Raw genomic sequence first — 17,025 nt, forward strand, 5'->3', positions numbered from 1 at the left:
GATCCTTGTGTAGAACCAATTTCGAACAGCGGCAACAGCTGTGGTACCGGCATCATTAATGCTTTTGTTTGTTTCTGCAATCTCCCCCTTATATAATGTGGTAGCAATTTCAAACTTGCCACGATATCTCGCTCAGTTATCCACAAACATAAGGCTAATACGAACATCTGCGTTATATCTAACCAAACTTCTAGACCTGCAACTTTTATTGTGGCATCCTCGTTTTTCAAGTATTTACATTGTAATAGTCGTCGACCCCAGTGCTAAAACCCATCAGTCCCGCTGTATAATCGGTAGAATGTGACATTTCTGTACGGACATCCTTCCCGTGAATGTAACATATCATATTAGCAACCGAACCAAGGAGCAGAGGCCGGTCTGAGCGATGTTGTGGTAGATTGATCTAAGTATTATCAGCGCCACCTAGTGTCACATGCACATTAAAAAAAGTGTTTGGGCACTTGGGCAATCGTACTGATTATTACACCTAAAAAATATAGATTAATTAGATAAACGAATACATCTCGCAGATTTGTTTACAGTATTAAGCTCGTCAGAGACGATGAGTCACTTACAAAGATTGAAATTCAGATATCACCAAGAACTTCAAATGGGCCAATAGGAGGTCAACAATATTTTTAAGGTAGCCAATAGGACAGAAATTTGTAATCGTGTACCAGTGGGCAAATTTAAAACTTAAAATCATTATCTTGTAAATTGTAAATATTGCTTCTTAAATTTCTTCCGGCATTCTATGAATGAAATTGAATTTGTATTGCCCCAAAGTAACACTGGAAATTCGCAGTTGGTTGAGGTTCATAAGAATCTGTTAATAAGCGATATAGTTAGAGAATAAAAACTAGAATACAATTGACACATCGTTGATTCCCCAACCTTTCAATGATACAACATGACAATGTGTTTATCATTGGATGAGATTCATTATTTCGGTTAAAGCCTAAATAGCAAATGACACACATTGCGGAAGATTTCTACATATTCTAAATGTTTATTACTGACGGGAGTGGAAAACAGAAATAAAATCTAACTACACGGAAGCGTTATTAGCCCCGCCCAAATGTCTAGTTCCTATCAGGTCGACTTTAGTGCTATATAAGGTGTAGTTATGTGAGTGACGAGGCAGTTTGTACAGAACGCATATTTAGTGATCATGTCTGGACGCGGAAAGGGCTTAGGGAAAGGAGGTGCTAAGCGGCACAGGAAGGTGTTGCGGGGATAACATTCAGGGCATCACTAAACCCGCCATCCGCCGCCTGGCCCGGAGAGGGGGAGTCAAGCGCATCTCAGGTCTTATCTACGAGAGACTCGTGGCGTTCTCAAGGTTTTTCTAGAAAATGTTATTCGAGACGCTGTCACCTACACAGAACACGCCAAGAGGAAGACCGTTACCGCCATGGATGTGGTGTACGCTCTCAAGCGCCAGGGCCGCACTCTCTACGCCTTCGGAGGCTAAATCTTCTATTGCCCATCAATCTTATACCCAAAGGCTCTTTTCAGAGCCCACCCACCCATTCATATTAAAGTTGTGAAATTTTGAACGAGATTTTTTTTCTTCTAGACTTTCATTTAATGCTTTATGGTACTTAAGTGTATTGTAGTTGCTGCATTCTATTTATGGATTGGAGCGCACTCTTTTCTTAGGCACCATTATAAATTTTATAGTGTGGGTTGTGCCCCTGTCAGTAAATGGCCCTGGCCTTCCCTAGAGAGATTGTGTCCCCGCTGGGGCATCTCGGCATTTACCAAACCAGCCTGCAAACATGTTGTACAATGGCTTTTAAAGGTGAATGTCACTTCAGGAACTCATCAACATTCCAGCCGCAGAGGTGCCAGTAATCCTGCCACGACGCGTGCTATCCTGCAAGGACAAAGCCCTTTGGCCAGTCTGTAACGTCAGACATTGCAAATGTTTTTCTGTCCAACCTGGCAGGCGTCCACAACCCTTTCTGGCATCCCACCCTCAAAAGAACGGCTCGACCGGCAGGTTAGGCGGACTACCTTCGGCAATTAACTGAGCAGATATCGACATCTGAGAGCGATGGAACCCCTGGACTTTACTGGGTGGCCAGGGCTTCTGCTATCTGTGGCCAGAGCTGATCACAATTATGCCCATGAACCTCCTTGTCTTGGCCCCAGCCTCAAGTGTGCTAAACTCAGAAAGGACCTTCAGTGCCAGCAGAGAAGGGATTGTAACTTGAGCAAGAGAAACTCGCCATAGGTCACAAAAATGTCTCGATTACCTGACCTTTTATTAAAATGGATACTTGAGGGGTGGCATCTCCCGGGAGGGTACTGCACACGCTGCGGAAGGACTTGTTCTGTACCTTCTATGCAGCTGTCCTTCTCTTTCAAAGGCCCTCAGACCCTCCACACACAGCTGTCCTTTGAGCGTCCTTCCTTCCTTCCGCACCACCGTTAACAAACTAGGGTGCAAACCCTACTGGTTTAATTTTTTCTGGCCCTCTGTGCTTCAGTGGCCCTGCAAACCAAAAAACTGGGCAAACAATGTCTACAAGGTCAACGTATGCAAAAAATGACAATTTTCAGCATTTATATGGCAATATTTTTCTGGGCAACTGTGCTTCAGTGGCTGCGAACCAAAAAAATGCATATTTTCCTGCATTTATATTGGCATAATTTTTCTGGCCTCTGTGCTTCAGTGGCTGCAACCAAAAAAAATTTATATTTCAGGCATTTATATGGCATAATTTTTCTGGCCTCTGTGCTTCAGTGGCTGCAACCAAAAAAATTTATATTTTCAGCATTTATATGGCATAATTTTTCTGGCAACTGTGCTTCAGTGGCTGCGACCAAAAAAAATGACTATTTTCAGCATTTATATGGCATATTTTTCTGGCCTCTGTGCCTTCAGTGGCTGCGGCCAAAAAAACGTGGGCAAACAATGCCTACAAGGTCAACGACGTTGACCTTGTAGGCATTGTTTGCCCAGTTTTTTGGCCGCAGCCACTGAAGCACAGAGGCCAGAAAAAATATGCCATATAAATGCTGAAAATAGTCATTTTTTGCCATACGTTGACTCAACGTATATGGCAAAAAATGACTATTTTCAGCATTTATATGGCATATTTTTGTCTGGCAACTGTGCTTCAGTGGCTGCGACCAAAAAAAAACTGGGCAAACAATGCCTACAAGGGTCAACGTATGGCAAAAAATGACTATTTCAGCATTTATATGGCATATTTTTCTGGCAACTGTGCTTCAGTGGCTGCAACCAAAAAAACTGGGCAAACAATGTCTACAAGGTCAACGTATGGCGAAAAAATTACTATTTTCAGCATTTATATGGCATATTTTTTCTGGCAACTGTGCTTCAGTGGCTGCGTCCAAAAAAACTGGGCAAACAATGCCTATAAGGTCAACGTATGGCAGTTGTTTAAAGAGAACAGTAGATTACTAGGCCAGCAAAGCTTACCTAAAGCTAAAATGTCCCTCAAATCCCTGCAGACTTCTGTCCCTCCAATACAGAGCAGTATCAAGCAGATTACTAGCCACGCAAACTTACTATCATCTGTCCCTGAAATCACTAACAGCTCTCCCCTACACTATCTCTTCCAAGCACACACAGGCAGATTTTTCAGATACATTTTTGCCCTTGATCCCCCTCTGGCATGCCACTGTCCAGGTCGTTGCACCCTTTAAACAACTTTAAAATCATTTTTCTGGCCAGAAATGTCTTTTTAGATGTTAAAGTTCGCCTTCCCATTGAAGTCTATGGGGTTCGCGAACCGTTCGCGAACCGCTCGCGTTTTTGCGCAAGTTCGCGAATATGTTTGCGAACTTTTTTTCCGACGTTCGCTACATCCCTAACTATAAACAGTCTCATCAGTTTTCCTGATGACCAGGGCACAAATAGGCACTCCAGATCTCACTCAGTAAATATAGATGTGACCAATGGACCATGGGACATGTACAATGTCTGTTAGAGGCTAATTTGGCTTCTGGAGCACAGAAGATGAGTTAATTTGGGCAGTTGAGTACAGTGACTGGGGCATCTGGGGCCCACCAGAGAACCTGGGACCTTAGGGAAGGGTTTGATGAGAATGTACCAATAAAGTAGGTGAACAATATTATAGCTATATTTTTTATATATATAAGACATTCACTGGCAGCTTGTTTCCTCCACACCCAGGGCCCAGACAGGCAAATTCCATTTCCCCTCCCCCATCAGATTGTTTGCTCACCAACAGAGGAGTAGTCAAGAAGGTAGCAATATGCGGCTGCAGCTGAGAGGAAACAGTGAGAGGGAATAGTGCTAGCAGCACACAGGCAGTCCGACATCCCAGTGGATCAATCCCCAAGGCCAGGAACCGCATCAGTATGCTTCATTCACAGCCGATCCCTCCCTGACGCCACCACTCTCGGATTCCCCCACCCACGTGAAGGGCGCCAGCGAGTGACGTCATCAGGGCGCACATGGTAAAATGAAACCCAACCGGGGTGCAGCAGGTACAGTGGAGCTACTATAGCAGTATACGGGTACTACTAGTACTAGTACCGTACTAGATGGAGTGGCAGCGGGGCCCACTAGGTCCCGGAGGGACCTTATAGCTGTGGGAAACATAATTTTTCTGCGCAAAACTGGAGCGCATGATGGAGCGAGTGGTCTAATGGACTCAGGGGCCCACAAGGACTGGGGCCCACCGGGATTTTTCCCGGTGTCCCGGTGGGCCAGTTCGACCCTGGTTGAGTAGGGAATTTGCATGAATATGAAATCTAATTGGTGATTGTTACTTTGGGGAGAGCAAGACATTGAATGGGAAACATCTACAGCAGGGATCCCCCAAGCCTTTGAACCCTTGAGCAACATTCAGAAGTAAAATGAGATGGGGAGCAACACAAGCATGAAAAATGTTCTTGGGGTGCCAAATAAGTGCTGTGATTGGCCATTTGGTAGCCCCTATGTGGATTGTCAACCTACATTGAGACTCTATTTGGCAGTGCCACCTGGTTTTTATACAACCAAAACTTGCCTGGAATTCAAAAATAAGCTCCTGCTTTTAGGCCACTGGGAGCAACATCCAAGGAGCTGGAGAGCAACATGTTGCTCACAAACTACTTGTCACGGTTGGCACCCAACACCAGAACAAACACCAGGCACCCTGGTCTCGGCTCGTGCTTCACCAGTAGTGTGACCGCCTTTGGGCCTCGGGAGGAGCCCTTGGCTTACTTGGATGCCACCTGGACTTAAACGAGAGGCGCAAGATGAGGGTTCTGGATAGGCAGAGGGGCACGACTGTAAAGCAAAGTCTTTGGACAGAAGATTGTAGTACAAGGCGTTAGGCAAAAGAGTAGTCAAATCAGGCCGGGTCGAGGCAGGCAGAGAATAAACGTTGTCAGGCAGGCACGGGTCAAACCAGGAAGTCAATCAGAGGTTTAATCAGAAGTGGTAGTCGGTAATCAGGCAAGGGTCAGAATCCAGAAGTCAGAATTGTCAAAATAGCCAGGCAGGGGTCTAAACAGGAATCAAACAGGTTCAGGATATAGCAACGAATAGCACAATGCTCAGAAGCACCAGGAAACGCAATCCTATCACGGGCAAGGTCCCACAGCCCTAATGGGCTTTAAATAGTGTTTAAATTTCACGCCATTGCGCGCTGACGTCATTACGTCAGCGCGCCTGCGCCTTTAAATCACACAAGAGCGCGCCGCTTGCGCCCTAAGACGCCAGTGCCTGCGGCCTAATGGAAGCCGCTCGTCGCGGTGGGCGTCCCTGCCGTCCCCCCTACTAGACCACCAGGTACGTTCCTTACACTACTGGTTGGGGATCACTGATCTAGAGGTCTAAGTATGGGCCAGGGTTATACCAGAACTATCAAGTCCAAAAATATATTCCAAAAATTCTCTCAAAGTTAAAAAAATATTCTTCATTAAGCATAAATATTAAAAAGTAGGCATACAGACCAATTGATGTTTTGCCTTACACGTTTCGTAGCCAACGGTACTTATTCATAGACATTACTGTTGTTCCATTTGGTCACATGATTTATACCCCAGGAGATATTCCAATGACTTTGGCCCCTTTTGACAGGCCTTCATAGACTGCAGCAGTTGGTCAGTAATTTTGGATTTATATGCTACCAGAACTAACCTTTGGGAGAGGTCTTGAAGTATGCAACAGATAAGGAGCTGTCACCCCCAAACTCCTGTATATAAAAGATTTTACTGAGTAATCAAACAGTGCAAAGTGTAGTAATCAAACAGTGCAAAGTGTAGTATCAATCAAACCAAGTCCATTAAAGGATAACTAAACCCTCCCACAGCTAAAAGTCTGCACTGCTTCCCCCCCCCTGCACAGTGCTACACCAGAATAAGTGTTTCCTCTAGGAATCCTGATTCGCACATGCAGAAACAACCCAGCAGAGCACAGGGTTCATCAGCCTCAGCATTTTCCGGATCCTCTTCTTTCCCTTCTCTAATGTATGTAGCTTTCCAAGTTCAACTGCGCATGTGCCAGTTTTTTGCATACCCCCCTCCCTGTGCATTCGTGCCTGGACCAGATCGCTGGTGAGCCAGTGCTCAAGGGAAAGCGGCTGGGTGGCATGCTGCCCCTACTATTTTGTCGCTCTATGCCCTAGGCCCGGGCTGGCTGACATTGTGCCCCAGTGCTCTGCACTGTTCTGCATGTGCAGGTCGGTATTCCTAGAAAGGAAAGGACACATATTCTGGTGTAGCACTGTGCAGGGGGGAGGTGGGGAGGGGGCCAGAGGAAGAGGCCCAGTCAGGGGCACTCCACCAATGAGGCAAGTTGAGCTACTCGCCTCAGATGGCAGCACCCCCCTGGTTGCCAGGGGCGGCAAAAATGCTGCTCCTGGTAACTAAGAGACAAATTTCTGGTTTTCAACCAGGAAATTTGGCTCTTATAGTGCTCTTATAGGCTCTTATAGTGCAGAGAGCACAATTGCGCTCTCTGCACTAGGCGACATGGATCGCCCTTGCCCTCTCCGGCGCTGTAAAGGTGAGTGCCGTGGGGAGGGGCTGAGGCGGCAAAAGAAGCCGCCTCAGGCAGCATAATGGCTAAAATCGCCCCTTGGTCCAGTGGGCACTTATGGCTGTGGGGGGAGGATTTTATATCACTTTAAATAAATTCTTCTACAATGCCCAAGAACATACTGAAGTCTCCTTGATGAGCCTTCTGCTGCTCATCCCATGAGTGTGCTCCTTGTATGCTTGGTTGGCATGTCTGTGCATGGTTGGCATAACTCATTGTAGCAAGTATCAGTAGTACTATGAGTATGCTCTTAGGGCTAGGCACCAGCATTTGGATGAAGTTGTTCACCATATAGGATCTTTAGGTCTTATATGATTTGATGCTTGGCTATTTAATGGACAGAGTTTCCTAATTCAGCCTTGCAAATGTCAGAAATGGGTAAGAAAGATTGGCTTTTTTATAGTCCTTCTCTTTGAGTCATGTGGGGTAGATTCTCTTTGAATTTGTGTTCCTTTCCTTTGTACTGGATAACATGGGAGAACCATCATCAATGTTAATGGAACATTTGAAAGCTTTAACTGGTACAGGGTTAGTGAACAGGGAACAGCTTGTTCAGTCCTGAAAATGATCCACCGACCTGAAACCTGGGAGTCTTCTAATATCTATATGCACTGTTACCAGTTAGATGTGGGATGTTATTCTAAAGCTCAAATTAGGTTTTGGTTTTGTTCAATTACAATAGTTTTCTCTGCATCAGAGGCCCAACTACAAGGTCTTGGATTCCACAGCAAAATCATTTTATGCCCCTTTCAACTTAGAAATGGGACAATTTTCAAGAAACTGCTTATTGGTAGTGATGGGCGAATTTGTGCCGTTTTGCTTTGCCGAAAAATTAGCGAATTTCGCGCAAAATTCGCGAAATGGCGAAAAATTAGCGAAACGGCACCAGCGTCTCGTTATTGGCGCCGGCGCACGTTTTTGATGCCGGTGCCCGTTTTTTTTTTACGCGAATTAATTCGCTGGCGGCGAATCGCGCAAATTCGCCGCGAATTTGCGCCTGCCGAATAAATTCGCCCATCACTACTTATTGGTCACTTTCTCACTAGGCCACCTATACCTACTAGGTACCCCAAGCAACTGTAGTGTCTATTCCCTCTGTGGTTTCACCCCTACTCAGCTTTATTTATTTCTGTATTTCAAAAGATCAAGGGCACGGGGATGAATCCATGGTTAGGCATTAAAAAAAGTGGAACAATTTGTATTAGTAATAGTCCTCTCAGTGGCATAACTAGATATTACTGGTCCTCACAGCAAATTATTTTTCATGCCCCTAAAATGTCTAGATGTTGACCTTTTTCACCAATATTTATTGAAATTCAATATGAATTAGAGCTCCTATACCTCCTGGGACCACTGCAGCTGCAGGGTCTGCTTCCTCTGTACACCCATGAGTCCTCTAATGACCATCCCCAGGCAGCAGTCCCACACCTTCTCCTTTCAGCCCTTGCAAATTAGTGTTAGCTGCTGATGACACACTGTGGCATGGACCAGAAATAGGGGTAGGTAGGGCCAGATTTACATAGTGGCCGCCCTAGGCCCCATGATCTCCATCGCCCCTGTCCCCTCCCATTAATTTACGTAAATTTTCATCATCAGGATGGTGCAATTGGGATTGGCGCATAGGTAATTTCAAAAACTATTATCTCCTTCGCATCCCCAAAATGTTATGGTTAATCCAAATCTAATGGTAGTACTGGTTCTGTTTTCATCCTTTCTACTGGCACCAACCATTTTTAGTGGAGAATTTTTATGGTTATTCCTTAGTGGTGTTCAGTGTCGGACTGGCCCGGCGGGATACCGAGAAAAAACCCGGTGGGCCCGACCCTCGTGGGCCCCCGCCGGGCCAGAAACCTTCTCCAGATATTTCGGATCGCAAAAAAAAAAAACAATTTCCGGCGCTGCGCAGCGCCACCTGCGCATGAGCACCGAACGGCGCTGTTGCTGAGCCGACGCGTCTTAGTAGGGGGGTGGGGGGCCCTGTACATCAGTCCCGGTGGGCCCCGGGCCCCCCAGTCCGACCCTGGTGGTGTTTCTTGTATGTATGTATATAGCGCTACTAATGCATGCAGTGCTGTACAGCAGAACATTAAATAAACAGTACAAATAGAGGTCATTACAAAAGTGGATACAAATAAATACAAATCATTAAAGATTCCCCAGAGCAGGTCCACAATGAGATCCAAAATAGGTGCAACAGTGACTGTCTATGGCATCTTTCAGCAGCTCCTCTGGCATTTGCCAGAATCTACAGATTTCCAGCCCAGGCCTTGATACCAGAGTGCATCTAGCATGGCCTTTTTAAAGGACCAGTAACAAATTTAAAAAAAAAATTGTTCCTTTTTAACAACAAAAAAAATCAAGACAGTTTTAGCATTTAAATCGCAAAGCTTTTAGTAAGAAATTACTATTTTCTGCATGTGCTCTTCTTCAGAAACTGCAATGATCCATTGTGCGGCGCTCGATTTCTCCTCCCTGGCTATCTCCTATAGAAGGCAGGAGAAATCGAGCATCGCACAATGGATCGTCGCCCTGTCACCATTTCTGAAGAGTAGCGCATGCAAAGAATTGGTAAGTAATTTCTTAATAAAAGCTTTGCAATTTAAAAGTTAAAACTGTTTTTCGTTAAAAAGAAACAATTTTTTTTTTTACTTTTTTTTTAATGTTACTTGTCCTTTAAGGAAAGGCTTGACACAAGCCTGTTTGAAAAGAGAAGGGAAAGTCCTAGAAGCCAGAGAAGAGGTGAAGATGTAAGTAAGAACAGGAGTGTAAGCTCAGCAAAACAGTAAGTTAGCACAGAAGAAGGCATAGGTGCATGAGAGCACATGTAAGTGGGGATGACAAGAGAGGCCAGAGAGTCTTCAGGGGTGGTTACAGGGTTGGCCCCTACTTAACTGCACAAAGGCCATACAGAGATGTCTTGGCTTTGCCAATTGTTACAGACAATTTATTAAAGGGGACCTGTCACCCAGTGCCGTAACTAGAGGGGGGCGGGCCCTGGTGCGTGACCCGCAGCCGGGCCCCGCCCCCCTCCGCACATGCCGGATTTCAGTGGTGAGCAGTGGTGAGCGAGCTGCCGGGGGGGCCCTGAAGGGGTGCGGGCCCTGCTCCCCTGCTCCCCCGGTAGTTCCGCCACTGCCGTCACCCCAAAAAATTATTCAAAATCCTATTTTATCACATTAGTCAAGCAAAATGAACTTTAATTACACTGTATACATTATTTGAACCAAAAAAACAAGTTAAAGAGCGTTTTAGTTCAATGGGCCTATTTGGGGGTATAGGCTTAGACACAATCATAACATATGATTTATATGGAGGGGGTAAAGGTGGTAAAAGGACTGAAGACAAGCGGGCATTATCAATGCAATAGAGGAATCTAAAATATACTTATTGATTATCATATCGGACCTTGCAAAACTATGGACTAGGACAAAGATATGAAACTACACAACTCAATAAATATGAGTATTTAAGAACAATTCCTCAAGTGGTAACCAGTCTTTTCTTGGTTGGTGTACTTGGTCCACTTCTCGGTGTCTGATCTCTTGTCAGCCGACCTTTGCCAACTGGTGGGCCTTTTTGAGTGAAAGTGGGTGAGTAGATCCATTCCCATGAATTCCAATTTGGGACTTGAACTTGTGGTAAGTCAAAACTTTCCAAAAAAGGGATAATGTCTCGGTGAAACTTGATTATAATTGCTTTCTCCTCCTTCATGGCGATCAGCGCAAAAGGAAAACCCCATTTATATCTTATTCCGCGGTCTTTGAGTAGGTCCAAGATAGGTTTAAGGGTTCTGCGCAGACGTAGTGTGTATTTAGATAAATCTTGAAAAAATTGTAGTTTTGCATTTGCGAATTCAATCTCTCCTTTGTCTCTGGCTTTAAGCATGATCATTTCTTTGACTTTATAGAAATGTATTCTGCAAATGACATCCCTAGGAATGTTGGAAATTAGATCTTTAGGTCTTAATTCCCTATGGGCTCTGTCAATAATTATAGGGTTATCAGGTTTTTCCCCCAGCAATTGATTAAATAGCACAGTTAGAGTCTGAGTCAGTTCCATTTGACTAATAGATTCTGGTATGCCTTTAATCCTAATGTTATTTCGCCTGGAGCGATTTTCTTGATCATCCAGAAGGCTCTGTAAATGAGAAAAGCGATTTTCATATTGCATCATAATTTTTCCCATTTGCGAAAGCTTATCAGTGTTCTGATTAACAGATTTTTCCAGTTGTGCATGTTTCTCTCCAATTTCTGTCAATTTGTTATATATAGTAGAGATTTCTGCTTTTAATGTGGTTTCCGTCTTAATTACCAGGATTTCTATGTCTTTACGTGAAGGCAATGACAAAATATGGGCCCTTAATTCAGCGTCCAATGAAGAGGCCCCACCTGGGTTTTGAATATACTCCAGATCCTGTTCAGGAGTAACCTGAGGAGGAGGTTTAGAGTTTGGCAACATAGTTTTCCCTCCATTTGGTGATAAATTAGATCCAGCATTAAACTGACTGTCTTTTTTAAGCAGAGAGGTCGAGTTTTCCATGTTATTTTCTAATGCGCAAACAAGCTTATCGTGCGGTGAGGAAGGGGAGACCTGCCAATCATCCCCGCTCTCCCATTGCGGTGACTCCCGTGTTTGGGTCTTATGTGCCAATAAAGTATGGGGTAATGGAAGAATACTCGCCAGAGTGTCCTGATCATCCGACCGAGCTACCGACTCCATTCCCTCCTCCGGGCAATCCTCCGTACCGCAGTCATCAGTGTCGCAGTCAAAATGCGGAGCCTTCCAAGATGGCGCCTGCGCCTCGGCCTGCACGTCTGAGCAGGAGACCGAGCGCCGTTGGAAATACCTCGTAAGATGCGATTCCTGTGGAATGTTTTGTTTATCTGGACTCTTACGTGATTTTTTTGTCCTGCCCATCTTATTATCTCCTAATAATCGTCCGATATTCAGATAGATTTCCCCTCTGTGCACGGAGCTCCACTGATCAGCGTCCGCTCTCTATCATGTCCAAGCCACGCCCTGTATACATTATTTGAATCTTGTTTCCTTCAGTCTGGGAATTCAAAATGATAGCAAGCAGGCAGCAGCCACTTTGTGGACACTGTTTTTAAGGAAAGCCTTGCATCATCTCAGAATCTTGGTTGTGCACCAGAATGGGGGACCCAATGTCTATTCCCATGAGCTGGTTACACAATTAAATGGCAAAGAAAACAGGGGAATGTGGGGAGAGCAGTGACATGTAGGAAGTGCTGAATGGAAAGTGAAAATAATTGTCTGCCCCGCCTCTATGCCTGAGGCATAGAGGAGGGCCAGAAAATATTTGATTGACAGACAAGATTTTTAAATGAGCTTACAATAGCTATGAGTGCTTTAATAAAAAATAGAAATTGGATTTAATGTTTAATTTGGAAAGGACTTTTATTATACAGATTTTTGTGTCTGGGTGACAGGTCCACTTTAAGTGTTTCTCCTCTCACATTGTACCCATCCTGGCTCTCATCTGCAAGGGTGGGAAACCTAATGTTTGCCCATTGCAAGCCTTGGAAGCTTCTAAATCCTTGAAAAAGTCTTTTGCTTCTGCTTCTGTCTGATCCACGTTAGACCTTTTTCATTGAAGTTGACGCTTCCAGTTTTGGAGCAGGAGCTATTTTTTATCAGAAGCATGCATCAGATGTGAAATTTCACCATTGTGCTTATTTTTCTAAGAAATTCTCCTCTTCTGAATAGAATTATGACATTGGGAACTGGAAGTTACTTGCTATGAAGTTACTGCCAACATCTTCTAGAAGGAACCTCGCATCCCATTACTATTCTATACTAATCACAAAAATCTGAAATACATACAGGCTCTCAAGAGAATGAACCCCCGGAAGCTTGGTAGCTGCTCTTTTTCACATGTTTCAATTTTATTATTACTTATCGTCCAGGTTCCAAAACCATGAAAGCAGATGCGCTTTCTAGAAGTTTCATCCCAGAGGATAATCTGTGATCCAATCATTTACCCTTAACGGATTATTGCCTCCCTGATTCCACAGATTGTTTCCCAACTTTGTATGGTTTATATTCTGACTCCCTTCTAAGGATATCCTTTTCAAGATTCCTTCTCCCAACATGAGTCCTAAATTTATTGGTTTCTTCTCTATTCTAGAAATTATCAGTTCAGTGACCTTCTGACTCCAACTTCTTCCTGAAATGTGCATCCCTATGGTATTCCATGTATCTCTCATAAAGTCTACAATCTCTAACAATTTCATCCCTAGACAACCTCCATAAACTCCAATCAACATTGATGGTCAGGAAGATTACGAAGTGGAGAAAATCCTGGACCCAAGAATTTCCTGAGCCTCTTTATAGTATTTAATTCAGTGGAAATGGTTTGGGCCTGAGGAATTTTCTTGGGTTAAACACTCTGATGTCCATGCTCCACGTTTTGTGCAGGAGTTCTACGGACATTTACAAACAAACCTTGTCTTGGTGGTCAGATGGGCCCCCTGGGGTGGGGGAGGGGGTACTATCAGGAACGATTTGGCTTCAACATGGTGGCACCCATAGGCACAATGTGACACTTGTGCGGCATGTAGTGATGTCATCATGTTAAAATAAATGAATGAATAAAAGACACTGAAGACCTAAGTTATAGGTCCAAATATAGGTCTGTTAGAGGCCAGAGAGACTTCAGTGGCTGTTACAGGACTGGTCCCTATTTAACTACACAAGGGCCATACAAAGATTTATTGGCTTTGCCAATTGTTACAGACAATTTATTAAGGGTTTCTCCTCTCACCTAAGTTCAATGTCCACATATAGGCCTGTTAGGGGTTGTTTTCCAGGCAACAAATGGTTACTTTGCCTTCTGGTTTGGCAGCCAATCCTATTCCAGAAGAGGTTTCTTATAGCTCAGGATCACCTGATCTCTCTGCCTAAACTACAGGTTTTTGTTAGGTTGTTGAAGTCTGTGTTCTGTGAATTTGGGAAAATCTGTTATTAATTGATGATAGTCAGTAGAAATCCTTGAGATTTCTGACTTTGCTTACAGCGAGTTGCTGGTTGTTTTTATTGTTACTTTAGTTACCTTGTTACAAGAGTCAAGCGGGAAACCTTGTTGCAATATACAAGTGTGGGACTAGATATATTGCTGCTTAACGGCGTGCAACTGTAAAGAGACTGGTTACTTTCTTACCACCATTGATGAATCAGTCACTGTCTAGATGGAAGCACTAAAAGACTCTTTACCACTGCGCTGCAGATTCCCTCGTTTTCCCCGAACATGTTGGGGGGATGTTTGAGTCCTCTGTGTACTTGAAATGCAAGGGCCTCACAGTCCAGACATGTGCTGATGATTTGCATTTTAGGCACTGGGAAGGAAATAAGGGGGGAAGGGACATTTTGTCTCCCCAGTAGCAAATATTTATTGCAGGTGATACATACTGTACCATGTGCCCTTACCATTATTAAAGCATGTGGGGACGTTTCCTATAGGGCAAGTCAACTCCAAAAAAAAAGTTGGCTTATAAAAAAAACACCATTCTAAGCAACTTACCAATATATATATATTTTTTTTTAAAGGTTAATTTTTATTGAATTTTACAACTTAAAGAAGATAGAGGGAAGAGAAGCTAGATAGAAAAGGAAAAGAAGGGGGAAGGGTGGGAAGTATGGCTGTAAATTGATGTTCATTGGTTAGTTGATGTGGCTGGCGACTCGAGCCAAGGTTTCCATATACTTTCAAATTTCTTTGGGCATCCTCGGGCTAGATACGTGAGTTTGTACAGTTCCAATTGCGAATTGATTAGTTCAATCCATCTGCTCAATGTCGGTGGCATTGGGCCCATCCAATGCAGGGCAACCACTTTTTTTGCGTAAAAGAGGAGCAGCCTCATCAGACATCTAGTATTTACTCTGGGTATCACGGAGTCCAGGATACCCAGAAGACAGGTAGCAGGGCTAAGTATTTGGGGAAGTTCCAGTTCCGTAGCCATAAAGCTCACAATTGCCCTTCAATATCTGAGTATCACTGGACACTCCCACATTAAATGCATAAAATTGGCAACAGAAGCACCACATCTTGGACAGCCGGATGAAGCCACCCTCCCCATAGTATACAGTTTCTGCGGAGTGAGGTATGTTTGGTGTATGATCCGGAATTGTATAAGTTTGTCTCTAACACTCACCAAAGGAATATAAAGATTGTCTATGATTTCTTCCCAATCATCTGGGTCCACAACAACCCCGCTGCTCTCCCACTTATATTTCACTCTGGGTCGGGGATCATATCTATTGGAAATTAAGTGTTTGTAGGTATTGGAGAGGAGTTTCGTCTTGGTGGGCTGAGAAACTAATTCTTCTAACCCCGTGTACTGTAGTTGCAGAGGAGGAGTTGGAAATTGTGTTGAGCAAAGATGGCTGATTTGGTTGTATCTGAATTCGGATAAATCAGGCAGAGAGAGGGTCTGACGAAATGTAGCCAGTGTGTGAAGACTCCCATCAGTGTATACTTGGGACAACCGCTTTAGCCCTAACTTAGTCCAAATTCCCACTTCTAAAAATGCAGCTAAGTGTGAGTAATTACTGTTACCCCATAAAGGTGCATCTGGAGATAGTGTGGTGTTAGCCTTAGTGAGCTGCACCATTGCGTCCCAAGCTCTCTTAGTGGCATCCATAACAGGTAGTAAAGGGCCAATATCCTTTTGAGTCCTATATAAAGCATTGTGCAGGCTTTCCACAGAAGTGAGAAATAGTGCCTCTATTATGGATGCTGGGTTGTCTGCGTCAAACACTTTCCAACTGGCTGCATGATAAGCCTGGGAGGCAAGGTAGTACAGCTCATAATTGGGAGAGGTCAATCCCAGCTGGTCTTGTGGGGCATTGAGAGTGACTCTGAACAACGTGGGTGTTTTATTTCCCCAAATGAATTCAGATTGTGTGCGGTCTATTTCATGTAGGACTTTCTTAGGTATGTGGCAGGGGGTATTACTTAGTATATACAGAAATTTAGGAAGATAAATCATTTTACATATGTTTATTCTGCCTATTAGCGTGAGAGGAAGTTTAGTCCAGTGTGCAAGTGTATCCTTAAATTTGCGATGTAAGGTGTATAAATTATGCTGTAAAAATAGTGTCGGGTCTTTGTGTATCATTATCCCTAGGTACTTAAAATTATCTGTCACTTTAAGACTACAGTCTGAGTCCATCTCTGTCGGGAGTTGTCCGTCAAGGGGAAAGATTATGGACTTGTCCCAATTAATTTGCAGGCCCGAGAACCTACCAAATCTCTTAACAATTCCGAGAACAGTGGCGAGTGAATCGTGCGGGTCTGCCAATTATAGCAGCGTATCGTCCGCATATAAGGAGATCTTCTCCTCAATTGTTTTATATATGAGTCCCTTTACTCTTGGGGAATTCCTGATTGCTATGGCCATGGGTTCAATAGCTAACGCGAAAATTAGCGGGGACAGGGGGCACCCTTGGCGAGTACCTCTTGTAAGGTGAAATGGTGATGAAGCAATGCCGTTAACCCTGATGGATGCCCTTGGTTCGCTATACATCAGCTTAAGCCACTTCGTGAAAGAAGGACCAAACCCAATTCTAGTCAGTACCTCCCATAGATATGGCCATTCCACTGAGTCAAATGCCTTAGCCGTGTCTAGTGAAACCACTAGCCTGGAGCCCAGATTTTCATGTTTTAGCTGTAAATTAAGGAATAACCGTCTCAGGTTGAAACTAGTAGATTTAGAAGGTTCCAATATATATTTATTTAAAAAATCTTCAGTGCATTTAAAGTTATTTGTAAAAACAATTGCTATTGAAAGCAACATTTCCCTAACTTCAAGTTGTTACTTTACACAACGTTGCGAAAGTTTTAGATCAGGTCTGTTAATCAGCTGGCTTACTTTGGCATTCATTGTATCAACAGTCTGAGCCACCAGGGCAGAGAATAGAAAGGGAAATTGGAATATGGTTCCAATTTCCTCCTCTGGAGAATTCATCTTTAACAC

At 43.9% G+C, this 17,025-nt stretch overlaps 1 pseudogene; it reads left to right on the forward strand.

Moving 5' to 3' along the window:
• Positions 1 to 1,078: 1,078 nt before the first annotated feature.
• Positions 1,079 to 1,505, forward strand: LOC121398012 (annotated as a pseudogene).
• The last annotated feature ends 15,520 nt before the right edge of the window (positions 1,506 to 17,025 follow it).

The sequence above is a fragment of the Xenopus laevis genome, chromosome 9_10L (assembly GCF_017654675.1).
Source record: "Xenopus laevis strain J_2021 chromosome 9_10L, Xenopus_laevis_v10.1, whole genome shotgun sequence".
NCBI classification, from domain to species: domain Eukaryota; kingdom Metazoa; phylum Chordata; class Amphibia; order Anura; family Pipidae; genus Xenopus; species Xenopus laevis.